This window comes from Xenopus laevis, chromosome 2S (genome assembly GCF_017654675.1).
Source record: "Xenopus laevis strain J_2021 chromosome 2S, Xenopus_laevis_v10.1, whole genome shotgun sequence".
Taxonomy (NCBI): Eukaryota; Metazoa; Chordata; class Amphibia; order Anura; family Pipidae; genus Xenopus; species Xenopus laevis.
In genome coordinates, this window is record NC_054374.1 from 90,018,126 (window position 1) to 90,044,948 (window position 26,823).

General features: G+C 37.0%; 1 protein-coding gene across 3 annotated transcripts in view; it reads left to right on the forward strand.

The window, feature by feature from the left end:
• Positions 1-2,777: 2,777 nt before the first annotated feature.
• caln1.S (calneuron 1 S homeolog) overlaps positions 2,778-26,823 on the forward strand; it is a 154,682-nt gene continuing 130,636 nt past the window's right edge. Inside the window, exons 1-2 of one of the 3 annotated variants that reach the window (XM_018249678.2) lie at positions 2,778-3,877; positions 3,986-4,315. The gene's annotated coding sequence lies outside the window, so the exon portion shown is untranslated. The other 2 variants (XM_041584120.1, XM_041584121.1) reach the window with 2 other exon arrangements.

A 26,823-nucleotide genomic window follows, 5' to 3' on the forward strand; every position in this document is an offset into this window, starting at 1 on the left:
AAGCAGTAATTTTAGGTTGGAAAAATGGTAGCACAGCAGTGAAAGATAGCTAATGAAATAAAATTTACCTTCATTGCCACCCCTACACAAAAAGCTAAGAGGGTTGCTGTGAGTTATATTTTAAGAACAACTGAAGGACCATAGGTTTAATAGTATACTATATTATATCCGCTTCTGGTTTAATATTACCCTGTGTGTGATAGAAAAATCCACAGCCATTGTGAAATACTCTGCTTAGTAAACAGAGAAAACAGTTCTTTGTCTACAGGACACATATCTGGGAAACCAAGTGAAATAATATGGATAACCGAAGTGAAGATTCCATTCTGTATGAGAAAATCCAACAGTGCCTCATGGCTTACTTGTCATTGTGCACATGATTTAGATCTTAGAATTAATAGAAACTAGATATTCAATTTCCAACAACAGATAGATCAGCATTTCTGCTGATTGGTTGCTAAGGGTTACTAATAATGGAGCAAAACTTTTTATTATAGCATCATCTTCTAGGTGTGATTATAAGAAAAGTGAGTTATTATTTGACACAGCCCACTGTATATTAATCACTAAGGGGCACATTTACTATGGGTCGAATATCGAGGGTTAATTAACCCTTGATATTCGACCATAGAAGTTAAATCCTTCGACTCGAACGTTTCGAAGGATTTTAATCCATCGATCGAACGATTTCCCTTCGATCAGAAATTGCTAGGAAAGCCTATGGGGACCTTCCCCATAGGCTAACATTGGTGCTCGGTAGGTTTTAGGTGGCGAAGTAGGTGGTCGAAGTTTTTTCTAAAGAGACAGTACTTCGACTATCGAATGGTTGAATAGTCCAACGATTTTTAGTTCGAATCGTGCGATTCAAAGTCGTAGTCGAAGGTCGAAGTAGCCAATTCGATGGTCGAAGTAGCCAAAAAAATACTTAGAAATTCGAAGTATTTTTTATTCTAATACTTCACTCGAGCTAAGTAAATGTGCCCCTTAGTGATTCCAAGAAGATCACTGGCACACAAGGCTATTTAAAGCAGGGAAGGACCCTTGCGTATTTATTTGCAACATTTCGCTGTAGTACCCCTTTGTCAAATAAATACGAATAAATACGCAAGGGTCCTTCCCTGCAGAAAATTTGCTGTTGAAAATAGCAAAAAAGTTGCCGTGACAAAATTGTCGCTGAGATAAAAAAAGTCTAAGGTGAGTTTTAGTTAGCTGGACAGTCTGTGAGCAAATGGAGGCTGCCTTGGTAGTTGGTTCTTGCTTTTCTTTTGGCATTTTTGCCAGATATACAAAAAAATAGGTCTGTTTCCATAGAGAAGTAACAGGTGTGTCAGTCTAATGTGAGTATGTAAAATACACACAGCAGGCAGGTGCCTGGTGGTGATTAATATACAATGACTTATTGTACAGGAACTGTGCACCTACTGTAATACCTGAAGAAGCACTTTACCCAAAACATGGGAATAGTTTCATAAAAACAGAATTACTGAGGAGTTGCCTTTTATTATCATTTATTTCTATGACTGAAGCTACAAGGGGAATCCAAATTTGTATAAAAATTGTACCAACGAAGGGGCAGATTCACTAACCGGCGAACTTTCGCCAGCGTCCGTTTCGCACCCATCGCAACACTTCGCCAGGCGCAAATGCACTCAGACCACGCCAATTCACTAGTATGTGGAGTTTCTTACTGGGTGCCAAACGCTGGCGACTTTTAGCTAGCGTTACTTTGGCAGTGTGAGCATTTCAAAGTGAAGATGCACTAACATTCATTTCTGCCTAGTGAAAATTGGTTAGTGATCTTGCACTCAGGTCAATTTGCATTGGGTGGGAAATTTAAAGTTATATACAATGTCTTTATGTTAAATGTTGGTGCAAATACTTTTTAAAACACATGTCCAGGGAACCTTAATAAAGACAATAGAGTTATTATAATGACCTACACATGATGAGCCCACTGTAAAGTGAATGTTCCATATGTTAGACAATGTCTGGAAAAAACAGTTCCCCAAAAAAAGTTTATTAGGACTTTTGCAGGCAATCAGGCTGAAAAAAGGAAAAGTCGCCAGCGTTTTTTGAACTTTAATGCATTTTTGGCTCACAGGATATGGTGTAAGTGACAGAAGATTGAGGAAGATCTAGCTGCTTTATAGCACATCGCCTGGTCTGAGGTGGTGAAGACAACTCTAACGAAAGAAGTAATGTTCAGTAAAAATCAGCATTTTGTGAATTTGCGGAGTAACGTTCGTTTGCCAGAGCGAAAAGTTGCCTGGCGATAGAGTGCGAATGAGCGCTAGCGATGGTCTTTTTCACTAGCGAATTGGTGCCTGCTTATGTTAGTAAATTGGCGATGTCCCTGCGGGTGGCAACGCTGGCAAAAAGTTGCTAGCGTCAGCCACTTCAATTTTTAGTAAAAAAAAATTGAAGGTGAAAGGAAGCAGGCCTGGACTGGCAATCTGGGGATTCTGGCAAATGCCAGAGGGGCTGCTATAAGATTCCATAGAAAGTCAGTATTTAGTGGGCTGGCAAGGGCTGTTTGGGCCTCTGTGAACCTGGAATGCCAGGGACTATTTTAATTATCTGTCCAGACCTGAAAGGAAGGGAGCAAAATGAGTGAACATGGGCATGTTCTCATCCTCCAGCTGCTTATATGAATACCTGCCAGGCAAAGCTAACGTAAGTAGTATCCCCTTTCTGGACAGTGTGATATGTCTTGTAGCGTTGCCAGAGGAAGTCATCCCCTGAATTGCAGACACTGAGTACTTAGCAATCAGTCAGCCCCCTCATCTAATAGGCAGAGCCGGAGTTGGCTGGAGTTGAACGCGCATGCGCGCCATCGCTCTCGGGGAGCTGAGTGAAGAGCTGGAGCGAGAGAGACGCATCTGTCCGTGTCTGCACAGGGACCACTTCTCAGTTCAGCTTTGTCTCTGATGGAATTTTGTGATGAGGAAGGGGGGCGTGATGCAGCCAAGCTGTAAACCTCGGTGGAACTTCTGCTGAGAAGGGAATAAAGACTCCGTGTTATTTGCAGTGAAACACCACCTTCTACTCTGTTACAATCACTTGAGGGTTGAGCTCCATTAAGTCTCCCAGAGTAAATGCCAAAAAAAAAAACCGCGTGTTGCTGAATTGACGTGAACATTGTACAAGACAAGGCTACCGACTCGGCGTCACTAGGCTTCATTTAATCACTCGCTTGAATACGTCTCGTCCCTCGGACACGTGCTAATTTAACGGGGTCGCCGGGTCTCACCGGGTGACGGAAGGAGAATGTTAGCACGAGCTTATAGGGTCCTGTCTGTTTTCTTGTAGAGCCCTTATTATTCCCTGTGTTGTACCTGCTTGCAAACCCAGCTGTCAGTGCATGGGGACATCATATACATTAACTGATGATTATTGTTATTGGCCTTTTCTAAGTGCTTCTAAATGCAATGCCTCGTGCCTTAGGTGGCATCTCATATCCATTTTTTTAATATATTTCAACACCCAGCATAAGAGGTCAATTTAAACTCATTTTAAACTCTTGAACCCTAAATCAGAGGCATCTTACATCTTGAATGCCAGGCATTTTTGTTTTGCTTTGGTCTTCTTTATTACCAAATTAACATATATTCACACAAACAAACTAAAAAAAAACATCAAGTAGTGCAAAGCTTTGGGACTATACACACACACACACACACACACACACATATATATATATATATATATATATATATATATTTGAATATAATGAAATAGGTGGGTTAGAGGCAGTGTGCTGCCAATCAGCAAGGGGGTGGTTTCCAGGAGTTAGTAAAATAGCCACACCCACCTGCCATTTCAGAAAACACAGAACAGAGAAGATAACAAAATGCATTGCAAAAACTCAATTTCATAGGTAAAACATTTTGTTTTTCTCAGGGTTTAGCACTAGATACTTTATTCTTAATGTATGATAAGGCGTGATACAATGTATTTCATAGAGATGTTATGTCTCCTTTAACAGGCTGCAGGATTATATACAGGGATGTGATATTGTGGAATGGAGTTTAAAGAGAGTTCACCGTCCAAGCTCCTGGCTAGATGGAGTGTTACTGCTGCTTGGTGCACCACACATGACTGATTGGATCACTTGTGATACACACGCAAGCTAACAGGGACTGGTCGTCTTCCAAGGTGATGGCAAGGAACAGTGCTTGGGAAAGGTGCCTGGCTTGAATGCCCCCAGCCAATTGGAGAATTTGATTCACCCAAAGGGACTGGAAACTGGCCCAGGTCACAGATCTGGAAAAATCAAATCAAACCCAAAAGGATCAAATAAAGCGACCACACGCAGGTTAGTCACTTTAACTATTTCTTCTTTTCTGTTCAAGTAAAATTTTCCTAGGCAAATGATATGGCTAGTATGGCACATAACATGTTAATCTGTCTGGAGTCTGAGAGCTGATTCCACTCTGTTACAAGCAGGGGAACCAGATGCTCTTTTAAAACCTGTTGTCATTGTGGGCAGGAAACCCTTTACATTCTAATTGCTGGATTACAGTATCTGTTTTAATTGCACCAATATTTTGATCAGCCTTAGCATGAAAGGGTATAAATGGCAGAGCATGAAAGCCAGAGTATAGCCCTGCTGATTAATGTAACAGTGTAGAAGGTGTCGAATGATGTACCATAGGCTCTTGTATCTCTAATTTTGTCTCTGTAGCCTGTACTTAAGTGGTACACATTCAGCTTTCAATACCCTTGCAATAGTGTAGAGAAATGGTCACTTATGGGTATAAAGCATGACGTCTATTGTACACATGTTTATCCAAGTGGATTTGAATACTATACTCTTCAAATTTTTAATGGTTGCTTATTAGATCAAGGGGGACTATTTACTCATTTGCTATTTTTATGATTTACTATTACTTATTTTATCATTCAAACGCTTCCCCTGTCCCAATCCACCTGCCTGACCAGCGCATTTTCTTGGGAGCTTTAACAGAAAAACTGGAGGGCTGCTGGATGAACCTCTCTAAAGCTAGTGAAGATGAAGATAAAATAATACTTGCAGCATCCCGTGACAGTGAAGACTGTCTGGGGTTACTGGTAATTGTATTTAAATAGTCAGAAAGCCAGAAAACCTCCCCACATTTATCTGTGGGACTTTCACTTGTATGTTTTTCCAGTATCTGTGTGGGTCTTTTTGGATTCCTTACACACTCCAAAAACATACAGGCAAGTTAATTGGTCCATGATGAAATTGACTGAAGTGTCTTATGCAATTGTAATATCTTAAATTGTGAGCTCTACTGGGTCAGGGACTAATGAATGAAAGATATATATATATATATATATATATACACATGCGAAGGCTCGGGCACACACTGCAAGTACGAGTACCTGGGTGCTGAACAGAAAAATTGTATATCCACTCAAATATGCTGACGCACACCAGGATTTTTCTTCAAGTGATTTATTTTATTTTATAAAAAATAAAAATAAATCACTTGAAGAAAAATCCTGGTGTGCGTCAGCATATTTGAGTGGATATATATATATATATATATAAATATATAATATATAAATATATAAATATATAAATATATATATATATATATATATCTGTAATTTGGATCTTTATACCTTAAGTACTTAAGTACTAGACTAGTACTTTATACCTTATACTAGAAAATCATGTAAACATTAAATAAACCCGACAGGTTGGTTTTGCTTTCAATAAGGATTAATTGGGATCAAGTACAAGGTACTGTTTTATTATTACAGAGAAAATGAAATTATTTTTAAAAATTTTGATTATTTCATTATAATGGAGTCTATGGGAGTAATTCGGAGCTTTCTGGATAATGGGCTGCCGGATAACAGATCCCATACCTGTATTTTTTTTATAAAGAATAAATAACACTTGAAATAAAACCTTAAATAAATCTAATGGAGAAACTTGACAGGGAAGTAATGGACAATCTGGGCATAAAATAGGCTTTCGGTGTAAAGACTGACTAGCTGAGAGAGTTCCAGCTACCTGTCAGTTAACCGCTGGAATGAATGAACCACAGAAGGTGCGTGTGTGTGTACTATAAAACAGAGTAGTGTTTTAGTATATATTTTAGTGTCTTGCATTTAAAAAACTGCTTTAAAATACCCCAAAAATGGAATCAAGTAAATTTTACCTTTTCATTTTAGAGGACTTAAGTTCCCTATTAAAAATTAAATAGCTAATGCTGAAACTTAAAAGAATCTAAGTTCTACTTGTACGATTAAGAATTTTTGCAGCACCTTTTAAAAAATCTTTTCTGCTCTGAAATGGTAGGTGGGTGTGGTTTCCTAACTCCTGAGACCACCCCCTTGTTGCTGGCAGCACGCATCCTCTATCCATCTAGTTAGACACATGCACTATGTAGTCGCAGACCCTGCCACTACGGACTGTTTTCTGCTGTAATTCTGTCCTCACTCAGTAATAAAGAAGCACTTCATACAGCAATCATGTCTTGAAGTCAAGGATCATCAGTACTGAATTGTCTTTTATGAACTTCAGAAGGGGGTGAAAGGGATCCCTTGAGCTGGGTGCTAAGAGCAAGCAAAGAAAGGGTTGTTATATCCCAAAGAAAGGGTTGTGAGTTTGCAAGCTAGCTCAGCAGTAGCTGGTATGAAAAAAAACCAAAATTCAATCACCCATGGAAACCCAATAACCCCCCCTCCATTTACAGATTTAGATGAGGGGCTAATTAACCCTAGTGATGCTATATAAAATACAGTCAGCATTTAAAGGCTTTGTACTGATGTATGTGTACATTTAGTGAGCTAAGCTATTGGCATTTACTCTGTGAGACCTAATGGAGCTCAACCTTCAAATGATTTTTATTTTTAAGGATACAATGACTCTACACACATACAGGGTAGCAACTGGTTGCTCAAATTATCAGTTGCACCTGGGTTGCTGGCACTGTATGTAAAGGGACATGGTTTGAAGACAAAGAGGAGAATAGTGGGCTTTAAAGGAAAACTATACCCCCCAAACAATGTAGGTCTCTATTAAAAGATACTGAGTAAAACAGCTCATGTGTAAAACCCTGCTTCATGTAAATGAACCATTATCATAATAATATACTTTTTTAGTAGTATGTGCCATTGGGTAATCATAAATAGAAAATTGCCATTTTAAAAAATAAGGGCCGCCCCCTGAGATCGTAAGATTCACTGTGTACACATACAAACCACATGTTAGGTCACATGAGCCAATTAACAGACAGAGTTCTACCTTTTGCTTCCTCACTTCTTCCTGTTACAGTTAGAGTTGTAGTATTTCTGGTCAGGTGATCTCTGAGGCAGCACAGATAGAGTCACGAAATGGTGGCTCAAGGCAAGAGATGTAAAAGGGCAATATTTATGTAAATATATATTCCAGTTTAGTAAGATTCTTTAATATGTCATTCAATTTCATATAAACTATCTGTTGCTTAAGTATTCATTTTGGGGGTATAGTTTTCCTTTAAGGAAATAAGCTGTGTGATAAAAATATGGTTATAATGTCCATGCAAAACAAATATGATTATTTACTGGCATAGTTATACATCTGGCATTGGCTGTGCTGTAAGCAAGGAGGACATGCTGTACTGCCTTCACATGGCGTTATCTTTAAATTCTGGTCAGGCTTTATTAAAAGAATAATGTTCTGCTAAAATGTGACATTTATTGCACCTGCTAGCTTGTTAGGCAGTTCATCAGTTTCTTTATTGACATTGATGTAGGTGCTATGAGAAATGTCACAGGCTTGTAAATTGAACACAAGCAATGCGTACGTTTCCTTAGTCGTCGGATTAAATATTTCAAAGTATGTATGAACCAAGATAAACCCTTTACTTGCTGTTTCTGAAACATATAAGGTAGGTGTACAAATCATTAACCAGTTGTGCCTTCTGGACAGGGGGCCATGCTTTTCTTTTTTCTGGAACAGGGAACAACAATCATCATGTTGTTCATCTGTGTTGGCTAAGCCAGATATTTTGTATCAGACTTGCTGCAGCCTAACTGGGTTTATTTATAAAAACCTGGGGCTTGTTATATTTGGATTTTTTTAATGGTTAATAAAATATTTTACAGATGATTTACAGATAGTGCTGAAGCAGCCTTATGTAAGCATGTACACAAATACAGAGCCTGTATAAATATGTACTTACACTGTATTCAATTTTAGCTTACAATTTAAATATGGCTTCATATACAGTGAAAATATTATCTGGCAAAGTTGAGGTCAGTACAGTTGATATCCTTTTGTCTATGAGATATTCAGGGAAATATACACCCTTGTATAACATAAATTCAATAAATAGGGGTTGTGCTGAATATGCAAATCAACATCTATACAGGGCAATTGAAGTTACACCATGTTTGGTCTTTGCGAGGAAGATAAGTAACTTACCAATATATAACCCCCTCCCTTTCCATTTTGTTGTAACTGTTTTGTTAGTAGAAGTCCATTGTGTAGGCATATTATCTGTGCACTAGTAATGCAATTACCTGTCTCTCAAGGAACAAACATAGTTTCATTTTTCCAATTTGCCCTGTTTACTGTAGCTAAAGAAATAACTAAAATCATACATTTTTGGTAAATAGAAGAATAGCAAAAATGTTGTTTGGTACAAGCCCTATTCAATAAACTCATGTTGAACAAGGGGGTATACTGCTGCTTCAGTTATAATCTTTATAACTACTGTAACTCATTCTTGGCATGAATGCATGTTGGATGATGTTGAAGACTCCATAGTATTTGTACAATATTTTTTAAAATACTAGACTATACAAGACCATTTAATCTGTAGGTTGAGGCACCAACAATACTGTCATTTAACAATTGCCTCTGTAAAGATCACCCAACCATTCCCATACACCAAATTAAAAGTCAAACAGAATTTCGAATGTTTGAAAGTTTAGTGTTGCTTGGAATGTTTTATCCTTGCTGTTCTGTAGGAGGGCATGCTTGAAGTATAAATAAAAAAAGCAGAGAGAAATTTGTGTGCTTCTTGTCATTTTCTGTGTAGGAGTTTATCAACAAAATGATTGCCTAAATGGGTAATTGTCCCTCCTGTTACTTTGAGTAGCATGCTGTTTGGAAGAAACAAGTTCTCTGAGAATGGGCTTTGTTTTTCTAAAGGTGATGGAAACAGCTGGGGACTGATTTTCTCTGTGTTTCACAGACTTGCTACAGGCACCCTTTACATCTTTTTCTATCTTCATTACCAGGGGGTCTCAACATAGCAAAAATCCAACTACACGCATCTTAGAAATATTTGTCTAGAGATTATAATAACTTCCAGTAGGTGCTGACAGAGGCCAAGTTCCAACATGCATCCTGTAGGTCTATAAATGATATATTCCTGTGCCAGTTTATTTATGCTGCTGCCCAAGCTCCACTTGTTTCTGCTGTGAGCCAAACATGAATCACGGCGTTTAGTCACAGTGACATACTGCTTAAATACAGATCAAAATTTTGAAAGTAGAGATCTGAGCATCTTCTCACTGGGGATGCACCTAATCCAGGATTTGGTTTGGGGTTCTGCCTTTTCAGCAGGATTTGGCCAAATCCAACTGCTTGTCTGAACTGAATTCAAGTCCTTAAAGGAGAAAAATCACGAAAATTTTATGTGCTTCCCCATACTGAAGTAAGACACTTTCTAAATACAATTAATTAAAAAATGCAGAATTAAAAATTCTGCATTGTTTCTGAAATAATCAAGTTTATCTTCACTATACATGCAGCAGTTGGTTGTTAGATGAATGATCCAATATATTATTGGGGGGGAGGCTCACTTTCCTAGCAGATGTATTAGAGCCCACTCAAATAACTGACATCAGTACAAACAAAAACTAACAAAATAACTGCCTTTTGCACAAATTCTGCATGTAGAGAGACAGGATTTCTTGTGATTTTAATAAAGTGAGCTCTAATACATTTTCTAGGCAAAAGGATTATAAAAATTATTAAATTTAAAAAATTAAAAAATTATTAAAAAGATATATTGGATCATTCGTCTGACACCCAACTCATGAATGAAGACAGAATGAGGAAAAACAGATGCTGAGAGAGGAATAGTGAAGATAAACTTGATTATTTCAGAAATGGTACAGAATTTTTAATAGATTATATTTAGAAAGTTTCTTATTTCAGTATGCTGAAGCTAATATTGCACTTTTGCGTTAGTTCCCCTTTAAAATCACTTGACAGTTTGTCACACGAACAAAGAAATTGTATTGTTTTCCATGCACTGTGTGCTGATCTTTTTAAACGGTTCTTTACCCTAATTTGCATACACAAATTAGGGTTTAGATTTGGTTTAGGATTTGGCCAAATCCTTTAGGATAGATTCCAGATCCAGCGGGATCCCTACTTCTCATTGGTACATAGGTTTGGTACTGTTAGAAGGTAATAGTACCTTTAAATGCAAAGTATTATAGCAACACTTGTATAAATTCAAAGGCCTTGCAGTTAGAGGGTAACCTTTCATGTGGATTCCACACACACACACACACACACACACACACACACACACACACACACACACACACACACACACACACACACACACATATAATGTGTAATTATGTATGCACATGTGCAATTCTACCAATAAACTCATGTCCTTATGTTGTATCATAAGGCATCAGCTGCTAATTAACAACCAAAGAGAGGATGATTGTTCTGTCATTTTCCAGAGACGTCTGCACTGTAATTTTATAATACCCTGTACCAGTTTTGTTGCATTTTGTTTAAAATATGGTATATTATATAAAATAAGGCAACACATTTTCATTTCAAAACTACACAGATGTTCTATGAGAAGGCATCAGCTGCCTAATTAGCAACTGGCGGGCTGTGATTGTTCAGTTATTTGCAGAGAAATCTGCACTGACTTTCTACAATGCAAGTTTTGTTGTATTTTGTATAATATATGGCAACAAACACATTTTCCTCTAAGAACTACAAACATGTAATTATAAAATATAAAAATTGTGACATTTGCACTTGCATTGTTGCATGCTTTTATTATAATAAATAGTGAATGCATTTCGATATCATTCCATGCACATTGGAGGGTTGCTAGGCTTGAATAGAACATGCTATTCTACACAATACTTGAACACTTGTCCTTAATACTTGAAAAAATCAGACGGAGCATTAATGTGCACATTTTCAGGCAGTCTCCCTCCTCATTAATCCTTCCAAAGCATAAATATTCCACTATGGAGAGCATCATATACCTATACATTGTCATTTGCAATATTTTTCTATAGTTACATAGAATGGTTGTCATATATGCACCACACAAGTTAATGCAGAGTAATATGAAAAAAGTACTGTTTAATGAATTCAAAATAGCAAAATGTTTTAAAAATCAGACAGGGTTAGGGTATTAAATATGTATAAACTACAGGGCCTATTTAATACATACATGCCAACATTTGTGGATTATTCTAATTACTCTAAACCACAAAAAAAAAATCACAATTTATTAAATGAAAAACCACAAATTACACCAATACACAACTTTGCCATCTAAAAGCTGTCAAGGTCATGTAGCAGTCAGTGATGTTTGTCCTTTTCCAGTTGTAAAATCTTTCTTTAGTTCAAGCTTTTAGAGGTTTTTTTTATTTCATTTGTATTAACATCAAAAATTAGAGGCTTTCAAGGTTTTTGTAGTAGTATTCGGATTAGTTCTGCATTTTTATTCATTCATGCTTTTTATACTAGGCTGTTTTAATAAATTACTTGGTATTCCTGGTTTTCGAGAAAACACTTTTTTTTCTTGGAATCAGAATCCTGATAAATGGGCGTCCTTGTTGTTTAATACATTATGAAACCCTGTACAAAAACAAACCTTTAATTTTCAGGGGTATATTTACAGATGTACAATATGATCAGTACATTTAGTGGCACAAAGAATTAAATATTTTTTTCCACATACTCTTATGATTTCCTGAGTGAGACACTGATTTATAGTTCATCATCTGTATTACTTAGTCACTGCTTCCTGAGAATGACTTTGCCTACAAATGTTTATGAATTAATTCAACATCTTCTTGGTCTAGGGAAGATTAATATTATTTAAGTCACTTCTGTTTAAAGCCAGATGAAAGGAACGAACCATTATGCATTATTCATTCACTAAAAAACAACATTTTAGAAGGGAAAAGAGTACTGTCTGCTGCAATTTTACTTACTGGAGAAGGTGGAGCATAAAGGTAATAACAATGGTACCTGTGCTGCTGCTTAAAAGAGAAGGAAGGCTACCAAGGCAGTTTTTTGCCAATAGGGTAACCACAATAGTGCAAGCTAGAATGCTATATTTATTCTGTAGAATGATTTATCATACTCAACCGTTACCTTTAACTTCTTGCAGAAGTGCCAGGGGCCAGGTAGGAAGATCGGAAACAGCAGCAAAGGTTTCTTGCAGGGCCCACCAGCTTTTTCCCTGTGTCCCGCTGGCCCAGTCCAGCCCTGGCTGCCATATTAGCTTGACGCGACATAACTTCCTGCCTGAGTCTCTACCTGCTTGCTCATAGCTCTGACCTCACATTTCAGTGGGGGGGGGCGGTTGGGGGGATGGAGAGAGAAGGACTTGTAAAGCTTGATTTCTGCACCAGATGCATGTAGAATTGGGACAGGTTCTCAAACTGTTCAGAGCAGTGACTCATAGTGAATGAAATATGATATATACAACTCCAAAGTATACCAGGGCATTGATAGTATTTTTTAACTCAACATTTTGGCTGACAAAAAAAAAAGTTCCACTGAAGAAGGTGCTGTTAATGATTATTAAGTGCACTTTCTATTTTCTGTGTCATGAGTTGTGGGTACATTAATCATAACTTGTATCTTTAGGCTATTTTTTACTTTCATATTTGGGAGTTTTTGAACCATTCACCTGAGTGAATGTACATCTGACATTCACTAGGCACAGTAATGTAATCAAATGTTTGTTCTCCTAGTTCATAGTTACATAGTTAGGATGAAAAAAGGCCAAAATCCATTACGTTCTACCCCTACAAATGAAACCCAGCCTCCATACATGCATACAGTGACCCCTCCATACACACTCCACTCCATACACTAACTATAGATTTTAGTATCACAATAGCTTTGGATATTATGCTTGTCCAAGAAATCATCCAAGCCACTCTTAAAAGCATTAACTAAATCAGCCATCCCAACATCATCCAGCAGTGCATTCCACAACCTCACTGCCCTCACTGTGAAGAACCACCTACGTTGCTTCAAATGAAAGCTCTTTTCCTGTAGTCTGAAGTGGTGGCCTCTGGTGCAGTGATCCTCTTTAATTTACCAGTTTACTTGCACGTCTCTGCACTTTCTCCTGCACATTTATATCCCTCGTAAGGACTGGGCCCAAAACTGAACCACATACTCCAGATGAGACCTTACCATGGACCTAAGGAAACTCCCAACACACTGCCATTTAGTGTATGACTTGCATTTATATTATTTTTGCCAAAGTGCATAACCTTGCATTTATCAACATTGAACCTCATTTTCCAATTTGCTGCCCAGTTTTCCAATTTACTCAAATTACTCTGCAAAGTGTCAGCATCCTGCATGGAACCTATAGTTCTGCACAAATTAGTATCATCAGCAAAAATGGAAACAGTATTTTCATTAATAGACAAGTTAAAAGGCAAACGTCCAAGGACAGAGCAGTACTCCACTAACAACAATTAGAAACTGTTCAATTTACCACCTCTATCTTTTAGCCAGTTCTCTATCCAGGTACAAATACTATGTGTGGCACTGTATCAAATGCTTTAGCAAAGTCTAAGTATATCACATCCACTGCCTTCCCAGAATGGAGGTCCCTGCTCACTTTCTCATAAAATTAAATTAAATTAGTCTGGCAAGATCTATTACACATACTGTATTTAAAAAATAATTTTGGATTCTTTTACTGCTTTCTGCAATACCCTTTTCCATATCCATTTTAGCTTGTCTGATAGATGTTTGCATGATAAACATTTCAGCTGTCCCATTTCCCACTTAATAAAGTTTGCACGTCTAAAATTTTGTATTTTAGTTGCTCCCTTATAGAGTTACTTCTGCAACATAATCTTAAAGGAGACCATGTTATGATATTTCATTTTGTAATTTAGATTACTTAATGAAGAATTATATCTTGAGTTAGTACAGTTCTAGCATGTTTTCCTTGTAACAGAAGGACCTCCTTAGCTGGTAAACTGTATGCCCCCTCCCTCCTCCCCATGATCCCTTACTAATCCCACTGCCTCGTCTACCCTAGCTTCCCCATAATTTTTTAGCTCACCCTCCCCCCTCCTTGCCTAGTTTAAACATTCCTCCAACCACTTAGCCATTTTTCCCCTAGCACAGTGGACCCCCTTCCATTGAGGTGCATACCGTCACAATTAAATAGGTTGTACCCCAAGGAAAAATCAGTCCTGTGCTCTATAAACACAAACCCTTCCTTCACCAAAACTTGAGCCACACATTTAGCTCCCTAAGCTCCTGCTGTCTTCCTAAACTTGCATGTGGCATGGGAAAAAATTACATTGGAAGACCTTCCCATAATCTTAGAGACTAGATCCCTGAACTTACTCTTTAATGTCTTCCATCTACCATTAATTTTGTGTCCATGCCCCACCCAATAATTTGTCTACCCAATCAACCACATGCTGAACCCTGGCACCAGGAATACAGCAATCTGTTCGGTTGTTCACCTAGAACACCAGCACATTGCACATTGCACATTAAGTATAATTAAAAGACTTGTTGGTTTAGGGGAACAGGAAAGAGTCTTCAATAGTATTTTGTTTGTGCCTTACATAAGTTAAGATTGTATTATGTTTTGTTTGTTTGTTATTACACATTTCCAAAATATGGCAGCATGGTGCTTAGCACATTGTTAGATTCTATGCCTCTTTTCATATTTTTCCCTGACAGTAATTAGTAAGTTAGTACTGCTAAGTTAATTGGCATGTTGTGAATTTGCTCCTATGAGCAGGGACTAATATAATGCATTAAACAGATTCTGTAAAGGACAGTGATTAGTCAGTGCTGCAGGAATAAAGCAAAATGATGCCCTGTACCTTTAAAAGGACACTAGGGGTCTATTTATTAAGCCTCAAATTTTCAGAGGAAAAAAAAAAAAAACCTTGAATTTTTTGAGATTTTTTATGCTCCAAAGATGGTAAAAATTTTAAAAAATACTCCAGCTTAAACCTGTTAAAGTCATTTAAAAGTCAATGGCAGATGTCCCTTTCACAACTGGAAGCTGTTTTTTTGCCTTAATGATCTATGAAAGTTTCGGGCTGTTTGATGCTTGTTTTCATTTGTAAATTCAAGTTTTTAGGCTGACAATTTGAAAATGTTGCATAATTGTTTTGATACTTTTCCCTCACGTACAATTTTCATTCTGATTTTTAGTAAATTAAGTCAAATTGTGGATGGGAGTTAGGTTTAATTTATATTTTTAAAATTAAGTTTTAATAAATATTCTCCTAACAGTGTCTAAACTGTGCAGGATACCATATCAGGTAAATCATTTGATTTCTGATCACATACTTTGCTGCTTTTTCCATTGGAGCTGTCTATATTCTAGATAACTCGTATTCATGTTCTCAACATTAATGTATAAGAATAAAGGAGATTTTATGTAATGCTGAAGTTAAAAACAAAGCAGTTTTACTGTTTTGTATTTATAAATCATTAAACAGCTTTAGTATTTAATAAATTATTGAAAGCAATGTTTCCTTCTTGCTCTGCTTACAATCTTTTAGAACTCCTCACTGCTGACTAACATTCATTGCCCTGACATCTCGTTCAGTCATCATGTGACCCCAAGGGAAATGCACTACTGTAGCAGGTTCCATTTTTTTTCTTTCAAAACCCCATTTATATAACAAGACATGTACCTGTTAGGGCTAGAAAAGCAGGTGATTTCATAAAAGGGAGTATCTCTTGTAATAAAATCTCATGAAAATGGCACCAGAAGTGTGTATTATAGTACTGTTTATGGGGTTAGTGTATCTAATTTAACCCAGCAAAAATCAAAACAAAAGAACAACAAAAAACCCCTGAATGTTTCCAAATGTAATAATTCTGATGAAGGGCATGCTAACGGAATTTAATTTTAATTAGTAAAAATTATACGTGTTCTATGTGCTGTAGATATTCTCTTTTGCTTATTTACTTACTAAACACATATGAGTATTTTATTCTTTTGTTTGACAGCATGCAGTACCCAAAACTAGGGGTAGGCAGAAGAAGCATGTAAGTGCAACAGTAGTAGGGGGCTAGGCATGTATCTCTTCTGCCTGCCTATTAAGGGATCAGTAATCAATAAAGAAATAATGAATAAAAAAAGACAAAAACAATGGAATCTTTTTTTTCTAGGGGACACACAACACATATTTCATTGCCCAAATCAAGGATCTTTTTATCGCTATTGAAACAGACTGTATGTTCTTTGGAAACGCCAGAGACAAAGAAGGTTACAGATGCACAGCAGAGACACAGATTGCAGATTTTCTCTATGTGTTCTCATACTGTAAAGGATATATAGAATGATCAAAGTGGGAATTCTCCTTCAACTGAAGGAGCGAGTGTGCAGGGGTATGGGTTATGTGTTAAATAACTCATATCGTTCATTATATACCCCTGCTAACATTTCCATTTAAATAAATCTTAGGGCCCTTATTTTGACAGAAATCAGCAAATAAACTACATTACCAATGTACCTTAAATACCTTCATGTGATTATTCCTTTATGGGTAAGTCATGAGATGTCTACACATGTCTGCAGGGGTTGGGATGAGTTGCGGAAATAAATATTCTTCAATACAGTTTTACCACTAAAAATATTAGCCTGATAAGATACTACAATTAATGCCAGACACAGGCACCGCTGCAGTCACATATTATAGTAGTACTGTGAAACAATTATTATGTAGTGCTTTTATCAGACAGTCTGCCCGAGTGAAATGTCCCTGCTTTTTTTTATTAATTTTTATGGTATTTTTAAAGACCTATTTATCCATGAGTGAAAGTTGAAGTTCACCCATTGACAAACACACCTTTAAATGTACCATACACATTTTGACTAGAGAATAGTGACTTTCCCTATTTAAAGGAAAACTATACCCCCCAAACAATGTAGGTCTCTTTTAAATGATACTGAGTAAAACAGCTCATGTGTAAAACCCTGCTTCATGTAAATAAACCATTATCATAATAATATATTTTTTAGTACTATGTGCCATTGGGTAATCATAAATAGAAAATTGCCATTTTAAAAAATAAGGGCCGCCCCCTGAGATCGTAAGATTCAATGTGTACACATACAAACCACATGTAAGGTCACATGAGCCAATTAACAGACAGAGTTCTGCCTTTTGCTTCCTCACTTTTTCCTGTTACAGTTAGAGTTGTAGTATTTCTGGTCAGGTGATCGCTGAGGCAGCACAGACAGAGTCACGAAATGGTGGTTCAAGGCAAGAGATGTAAAAGGGCAATATTTATGTAAATATATATTCCAGTTTGGTAAGATTCTTTAATATGTCATTCAATTTGATATAAACTATCTGTTGCTTAAGTGTTCATTTTGGGGGTATAGTTTTCCTTTAATAAATACACCCCATGTGCTGTCAAAGGCCCATGGAAATAAAAAATTGCAATTTACACCCAAAATGTTACTTTGCACACTATGGGGCACACTATATGGTTTGCACCTCAATGGAAGGGGGTCCACGGTGCTAGGGGAAAGAATGGCTAAGAGGTTGGAGGAGTGTTTAAACTAGGCAATGGGGGGGTGGGTGAGATAAAGAATTATGTGGAAGCTAGGGTAGACGGGGCAGTGGGCTTAGTAAGGGGTCATAGGGGAGGAGTGAGGGGGGCGTACAGTTTACTAGCTAAGGAAGTCCCTCTGTTACAAGGAAAACAGAATAATACTAACTTAACATATAATTCTCCACTAAGTAATGCAAATTTCAAAAGTAAAAGTAGTACCCTACGCTGTATGCTGGCAAATACATGGAGTTTGTCAGATAAAATGGGAGACCTAGAATTAATTGCATGCTCTAAAAATTATGATATAATTGGTATCACTGAGACCTGGTGGGATGAAACATGTGACTGGATTGTAAATTTAAATGGTTACACCTTTTTAGGAGGAACAGAGGGATTAAAAAGGGTGGAGGAGTGTGTTTGTATGTAAAGCCTGAATTAAAGCCATGCGCTAAAGAAATAACAATAGCTGGCACTGGTGAGGGTGTAGAATCACTCTGGGTAGAGATTTTGACTGGGCAAAGGGTAACAAAAAGAATTATAATTGGTGTATGCTATAAACCACCTCGTATAAGTGTCGAGTATGAAGCCCAGCTACTCTTGCAGATACAAGCGGCTTCACAGCTGGGTCAAGTTGTTGCTATGGGTGACTTCAATTATCCAGACATTGACTGGGGTAATTGGGTTGCTAAGACAGAAAAAGCTAGTAGGTTGTAAATATGCTGAATGACAACTTTTTATTCCAGCTCGTTCAAGAACGAGCATTTAGGGAATAGTGATCATAACATGGTCTCCTTTGAGATTCTGTTGTAGAAGCAATTCTATAAGGGAGTAACTAAAACACTAAATTTCAGATGTGCAAACTTTGACAGTATAAGGGGCATCTCTGCAACATATTAAGTGGGAAATGCTTTTCAGAAGGTTAAACACAGCACAAAAATGGGAAGTCTTTAAAATGCTGCTTGATAAATATACTTGTCAGTATATTCCACTTGTAAGCAAGGAACGTCATTGCAAAGCAAAACCTTTTTGGTTCAATAGAAGCGTTGGTGTTGAGGTGGGTAAGAAAAGACGTGCTTTTAAGGCTTTCAAGTTAGCTGGGACAGCCGAATCATTTATAAGGTACAAGGAGGCCAATAAATCATGCAAAGAAGCTATAAGGCAAGCTAAAATTGCTATAGAAAAGGATATTGCAGCAAGCAGTAAAAAAAATCCAAAATTATTTTTTAAATATGTTAATAGTAACAAAATGAAGCAGGAAGGGGTGGGACACTTACTATCAGAGGGGGGTCAGCCGGTTGATGAAAACAAAATAAAAGCGCAGATTCTGAACTCCTATTTTTCATCTGTCTACACAAATGAGTAACCAGTAAGTGAAGGTTTCCTTCTTAATAGTCCCAATTCTAGTAATACAACTAATGATGCATGGTTCACACATGAAGAAATTCAAAAGAGACTAGAACATGTTAAGATTAACAAAGGTCCGGGGCCAGATGGTGTTCATCCCAGGGTAATTAGCGAGCTTAGCTCTGTGATTGCCAAACCTCTCTACTTAATTTTTCAGGATTCATTGAGATCTGGCATAGTGCCGAGAGACTGTCGAATTGCTAATGTGGTGCCTCTATTCAAAAAAGGATCCCGTTCTCAGCCTCAACTATAGGCCAGTTAGTCTGACGTCAGTGGTAGGAAAGCTTTTCGAAGGGTTAATAAAGGATAACATACTGGACTTCATAGCAAATCATGATACTATGAGTTTGTGCCAGCATGGTTTTATGCGTAATAGATCTTGCCAGACTAATTTAATTTCTTTTATGAGAAGGTAAGTAGAGACCTCGATTATGGGATGGCAGTGGATGTGATTTACTTTCTTTGCTAAAGCATTTGATACAGTGCCACACAAAAGGTTACTGGTTAAATTAAGGAATGTTGGCCTGGAACATAGTATTTGTACCTGGATAGAGAACTGGCTAAAAGATAGACTACAAAGAGTGGTGGTAAATGGAACATTTTCTAATTGGACCAGTGTTGTTAGTGCAGTACCACAGGGCTCTGTACTAGGTCCCTTGCTTTTCAACTTGTTTATTAATGGAGGTGGGCATTGAAAGTACTGTTTCTATTTTTGCAGATGATACTAAATTGAGCAGAACTATAGGTTCCATGCAGGATGCTGCCATTTTGCAGAGTAATCTGAGTAAATTGGAAAACTGGGCTGCAAATTGGAAAATGAGGTTCAATGTTGATGAATGCAAGGTTATGCACTTTGGCAAAAATAATATAAATGCAAGTCATACACTAAATGGTAGTGTGTTGGGAGTTTCCTTAAATGAGAAGGATCTAGGGGTCTTTGTAGATTGTCTAATTCTGGGCAGTGTCATTCTGTGGCTACTAAAGCAAATAAAGTTCTGACTTGCATAAAAAAGGGCATTAACTCAAGGGATGAAAAAATAATTATGCCTCTTTATAGGTCCCTGGTAAGGCCTCATTTGAAATATGCAGTGCAGTTTTGGACTCCAGTCCTTAAGAGGGATATAAATGAGCTGGAGAGAGTGCAGAGATGTGCAACTAAATTGGTTAGAGGGATGGAAGACTTAAATTATGAGGGTATACTGTCAAGGTTGGGGTTGTTTTCTCTGGAAAAAAAGGCGCTTGCAAGGGGACATGATTACACTTTACAAGTACATTAGAGGACATTATAGACAAATAGCAGGGGACCTTTTTACCCATAAAGTGGATCACCGTACCAGAGGCCACCCCTTTAGACTAGAAGAAAAGAACTTTCTTTTTAAGCAATGTAGGGGGTTCTTCACAGTCAGGACAGTGAGGTTGTGGAATGCACTGCCGGGTGATGTTGTGATGGCTGATTCAGTTAATGCCTTTAAGAATGGCTTGGACGATTTTTTGGACAGACATAATATCAAAGGCTATTGTGATACTAAGCTCTATAGTTAGTATAGGTATGGGTATATAGAATTTAATTAAAAGTAGGGAGGGGTGTGTGTATGGATGCTGGGTTTTCATTTGGAGGGGTTGAACTTGATGGACTTTGTCTTTTTTCAACCCAATTTAACTATATACTATGTAACTATGGGGTAGATTTACTTACCTCCGAAAATCCGCAAGAGCTGGCTTTGCGCACATCGCAACACTTCGCCTGGACAACGCTAATTCACAAAGATCCGAAGTTGTGCACAGGGTACCGAACGCTTGAAAAGTTGCGCTAGCCATAATACGATAAGCAGTTAGAAGTTACGCTACCGATGCCTAATTAGCATACGGCGTGAAGTTAAAGTACAATGGACGTATATATTGCACTACACATGGGAAGCTTAATAAAATAAAATATAGGTGTTATATTGCCCTACACATGTGCCCACTGTATAGTTTATGTTAGGAAATGTAGGTGGGAAGGAGGGAACTCAAAAAAAAAATAACGATCCTTTTCAGGCTATCATCCTGTAAAAAGTAAAAGACACCAGTGTTTTTTGAGGAACTCCTTTCTACTCTATTAAACTTCGCCTGGTCTGAGGTGATGAAGGCAAGTCTGGCTCAAGAGGTAACGTTTAGTAAAATCCGCATCTTAGTGAATTTGTGCAGCTACGTCCATTTGCCAGAGCGAAAATTCATCTGGCGTTAGAGTGCGAAGTAGCGCTAGAGTCTATCTCCTTTGATAGAAAATTTACGACAATGCCCGTTAGTAAATCGGCAAAGTTCCAAAATGACGTCACCCAAAGGGCAGATTTATCAAAGGTCGAACTGAAAATTCTAATTAAAAAAATTTGAAATTCAAGCTAATTTTTGTGTAGTAAATAGTCCAAATTCGATTAAAATTAAAAAAAAAATAAAAAAATAGATTTTCAAATTTATTGTGTACTGTCTGTTTAAAAATTCGACTTCAACCATTCACCATCTAAAACTTGCCGAATTGCTGTTTTAGCTTATGGGGGACCTCCTAGAAACTATTTGGAGTCAATTGGTGGACATTGAAAAATCGAAGGTTTTTTTGGGGAAAAACTTCTAATTGAATTCAGTCGAATGCGCAATTCCTTTGATTTGTAAGTTTTGAATTCGCCAAAATATGGACCTATTCAAATGAAAACGGACCTATTCGATCAAAAATAACTTTCGGTTGGTATTTTTGAATTAGAAATTCGAAGTTTTTTTTCAATTCGTAATTTAACCCTTGATAAATATGCCCCTAAATGTGCGTTTTAAGACAAAACCTTGAATCTCTGTTACCGATTGTCCATTGTCTACATAATAAACGACTGTTGTCAGAATGATGTTGTATGAACATTTTACTCAATACAATATACTTTAATACAGAACATTATCTATTTGATTTTCTTCCTGATGTATATCCTGTTTATAGTGTCACATGGGATACCATCTATCAATGGCTTATACATCATACCTTTGAAGTTATACCTTTTAACCTTATTTACTAAGCAAATAATAAAGCAGTTCTATGGAAGGTTATTACCATTCACTTACCCCAGTATCCTCTATGCTGTGGTTTTTTTTTTTTTTTTTTTTTTTTGCTAGTGGCAAGCAAAAAACACACTTTCTCATTCTTTCAGTGTATATATACACACAAATATCCAATAACCGCACTCCAGGAACTTTATAAGCGAGAAAAATTAAATTCAGAAATTTATTTCAATGTTTCGGCTTTTTTACTCTGCGATTATTATTGTTTGCATTATTCATCAGTTACCAGTGCATACAACTCCCATGATTCTAAACTAGACACTGGTTATTTCTAGGATAAACCAATATCATGTCTGCCTTTTTTTGTAGTCTATTTTTGTTGACTCATGCAGACTTTTAAACAATTACCATATCTATTGGGTTTGAAACACATTTGATTCTGCACTCAGTGATTTTATGTTAGCCATAACATTATTTCACATTAGTGTGTACATTACTTGAAAACATTTATTCAATTACATTGTCGCTGTAGGGCATTGTCTGGCAGTTTGATTAGGGGAGTTTGATTAACACGCTTATGTGACTGTTGCTAAATTTTATGCATATGCATGAAAAAACATGTTCTGAAACATCATGTAATGTTACATCCTTGTATTATTTTTGACATTGTTTAAAATCCTTTTTTTCCACCAGTAATCATGACAGATTGGTTGGTTCACCTGGTTAGAATGCAGTCATAGTATACGTTATATTAAATGGAACTACCGTATATACTCGAGTATAAGCCAACCAGAGTATAAGCCGAGGTACCTAATTTTACCTAGGAAAACTGGGAAAACTTATTGACTCTAGTATAAGCCTAGAAACAACTACAGCCCTGTCTCCCAGCAGCGCACATTCTGCCAAAGCGACCCCCCCAGCGATCAACCGGACTTCTTTGCAAAGTTGATGGTGACAGAGAATTGCCAAACGGATTACTATGTGCATTATCCCACTGTCCCACTACCATGTGCAGTGGGTGCTGTGTGATATTGCCATCACTGTTAATCTTTCGTATAACCAACAGAGGGTGCTGTGTGATATTGCCATCACTGTTAATCCTTCATATAAGCAACAGAGGGCGCTGTGTGATATTGCAGTCACCGTTATTCTTTCATATAACCAACAGATGGCACTGTGTGATATTGCAGTCACTGTTATTCTTTCATATAACCAACAGAGGGCGCTGTGTGATATTGCAGTCACTGTTAATCTTTCATATAACTAACAGAGGGTGCTGTGTGATATTACAGTCACTGTTATTCTTTCATATAACCAACAGAGGGCGCTGTTTGATATTGCAGTCACTGTTATTCTTTCATATAACCAACAGAGGGCGCTGTGTGATATTGCAGTCACTGTTATTCTTTCATATAACCAACAGAGGGCGCACAGTTATTCTTTGATATAACCAACAGAGGGCGCTGTGTGATATTGCAGTCTCTCCCCAAGTGAACTGTTGGTATAGGAATGATTAATTGCCCGCTAACCCGAGTATAAGCCGAGGTAGACTTTTTCAGCACATTTTGGATGCTGAAAAACTCGGCTTATACTCGAGTATATACGGTACATTTACCACAGATAATAATAATAATAAAACATTACCTTCTAGTTGATATTACGTAATCCAGCTTGGGACTATGCCTATGGATAAGCAGTTGTATTTTGTTTAATGTTAAGGTACATCTTACAGAAAGGGCCATTACACAAAAACCTGTAATACAATAGTGTACCAGCCAATTCACACAGTTTTACCTTGTGAGACATAATTTAAGGCTGCTAATTTGGCCTCTTGAGGTTGCAAGCTATTGACCAATGTAGGGCATCCCTATCCAATCCCAATGGTCATTGCAGCAATCATTAGACCATTTTTTAAACAAGTCACCAACAAATATACTGTAAGTCTTGTGTATATTATCTAGTAGAAATCAGGCAGACTAAAATTAGACAACATTGAACTGCTGTGATTGGATTTTTGTGACTGTATTTCTCTTAAGGAAGTCTCTACCGCGCAATAAAACCATAGAAGCTGCTCAGATGAGCGGTGAAACCTTTTCAGGGATACACAGAAAGTCCATTTGCTTTAGACTTATTTCTACTAGATACTGTATCATGACCTGGATAAATGAAATCTTTATAGACACATTGCTACTCATTTTGTAGAGAAACGCCTGAATCTACAGAAAGCCCAGAAAGAAATGTTTAATTAAAATGTGAGACAGACTATCTTCTCCATTGAAACCTTAAATCAGAAGCATGACCATGTTAAACAGAGGTTGACTGTAGAACTATCTGTTATGACAAAGAGAAATGGATTTCACTGAGCAAGGTCTGCTAGCCCAATATGCCAAAGGCAAATGGAGGCATGAACAAGTCCAGCATTTTACTTTACATCAAGCAAAATCCAGAGAACAAATTAACAGAGAGGTGGAAAGATGATAACAGGGCACCCCAGAACATCTGGGATTTATAGGTACGGTAATAAAATTATTAGCCAGGGATCTGAGAGAAGACCATGGCAGAATATTTCCAATGCTGACAAAGATCAGAATCAGAAACCACCATAACCATTGCACTTATTTTTGTGAACACAATGTATGGTGCATTTGGCTGCACCCTGGAAATATCATAGGTGCAACATACAAAATGCAAAGAATAGGCGTGTTTTTGCACCTGTACAGTGCAGTTTTGAATTTGTGCTGCACAAGTAGTTATGAGTTCTGTTTTCCGAACAATGCCGTACTTTAATATGGTAAAGGGTTTCAATAGCATTTGATGCAACCAATTTTGAAGCACTAAAGCCCTTAGAGAATTGAGATCACAACATTTTTACTACTTCTAAATACCATCTCTACATTGTAACAAACTATGTTTTTTTTGGAAACAAATAGGTATTCATTTATCAACCAATGCTATTTTCTTCCTCAGCATTTCCTAATAACAAATAATTTTTCCATGTTACTACCGATTCATACATATATCTATATATTATAACCTTACTTATGTGACAAGCTAGATAATGGAATGGTAGAAGAAATCATACACATTTATGACTGGAAGGTCAGCTAAACTAAGAACAATTCACAGAAAAGGTAATGAAATAGATAAAACCTACAATGGAAAAAAGATAGCAAGACTAATGTTAAAGAAAAGTATTTCAGAAATACACAGTAAATTTTAATTGAAAATATGAATAAGAAGATTGAATCTTTCAAATGTACGCATGGCTATATATATATATATATATATATATATATATATATATATATATATATATATATTACTTTTAAAGGAAAACAATAGCAAATAACATTAATCGTTAAACATTAAAAAAAAGTTGACAAATAATCTTAAAAAAATCTGTTGGGGCTTAGCAGTATATTAAATACTAGGTTTGGAAGGTAGCTATGGTTGTTTGTGTTGTGGACATGTTGCATCTTCTTGGGGGTATGGTCTACTTGTGTTTCATACATCATTGGACCACTTTCTTAAAACAGATAGAATTCATTGTACTTACAATGTAAAGTAATTTCTATAATGTAAAGTAATCAGATAAAAATCAGCAGTACCCAATGTGTTTAAACAGTGTCCCCTGCTGTATATATTAGTATATATCAGTACTCAGTTGTAAAATTTCAATATTGTCAACCATGGCGCAAGGAAAAGGAAGGAACTGCTGCATTGCATAAGCAGACATAACATCAACACTGCGCACCTGCACCACTAGTATACCACCAGACATACATTGTATACCCAAAGAGACTGTGGGTAAAAGCTGTATCAAGATGCTGTATCTTATCACTCAGAGTAGAACACATTTGCAAATGTGCATAATTTAGACATATACCCAAAGCAACCTACCAAAACTTCATCATTCTATAGCAAGCATTTCAATTTACAAAGAAACTTTTAACTGCCTTCATTTTGTAGGAACCAGGCATGACTGTCACAGCAAATAATATGCTCCAAGTAATGTACTTTCCAACTTGGTGCTGAACTTTATACAGAGCTTGCATACTCTGTCCATGACTTTTTGTCAAATTGCTAGAAACGATCATATCATCTGTAATAATACAGACACTTTTAAGATTAAAAAAGAAGTCACTGAACCCCTTCACTTTCAGATCTGATGCCAAATGGAAGCTGATGGAATTTGTACCTTCCCTAGGGAGTCCTAGATGCACAAGTTATCGAATTCACTGTCAAGCTTAATCTGCCAGTACCTATTTTATTTTTATTTAGGATAGTAAACTGTTTTTTTCCAGCTAAACTACTTAATACATTCACAGGTGTTGGGATGGAGAAGTGCTGTCCCAGGTATCTATGGTCCAAGCCACCCACACAAAAAATATTTTTTCTAAAAACACTAGTTTACATTCACAGTGGCTCCACATTTCCCACATATGCCAGCAAGCCATTATTCTGTGATAATGAAAATGTTCACTTCCCAGTGGGGTGAGCATACCTTGTTGTTCCAGGTGGTCAACAGTACACTTTTTTTTTTACATTCTCTATAATAGCATATGGTATTTTGCGAAGACGTGTTTCAGCTCTTATGTGCAGGGCTTGTGCAT